This window comes from Penaeus monodon, chromosome 25 (assembly GCF_015228065.2).
Source record: "Penaeus monodon isolate SGIC_2016 chromosome 25, NSTDA_Pmon_1, whole genome shotgun sequence".
In the NCBI taxonomy this organism is placed as follows: domain Eukaryota; kingdom Metazoa; phylum Arthropoda; class Malacostraca; order Decapoda; family Penaeidae; genus Penaeus; species Penaeus monodon.
Window position 1 is genome coordinate 40,712,915 of NC_051410.1, and position 211 is coordinate 40,713,125.

Sequence of the window (211 nt, forward strand, 5' to 3'; positions counted from 1 at the left end):
GGTAGATTCAGACACGTACTCATCCCCAGCGTTCTCGAGATTAACATAACTCGAGAGCGTAATTACTTCAGACCAAGAGGTGCTCGCCATGATGCAGGGCAATTAAGCCCGAGGTTTGTTTACACTTTCGACGAGCAAACTGCATCTCGTGTTATGGAATGAAGGAGTGGGCCAAAGGGTGCCAGTTAGGGGGTCGAAAGGGTGCCAGATG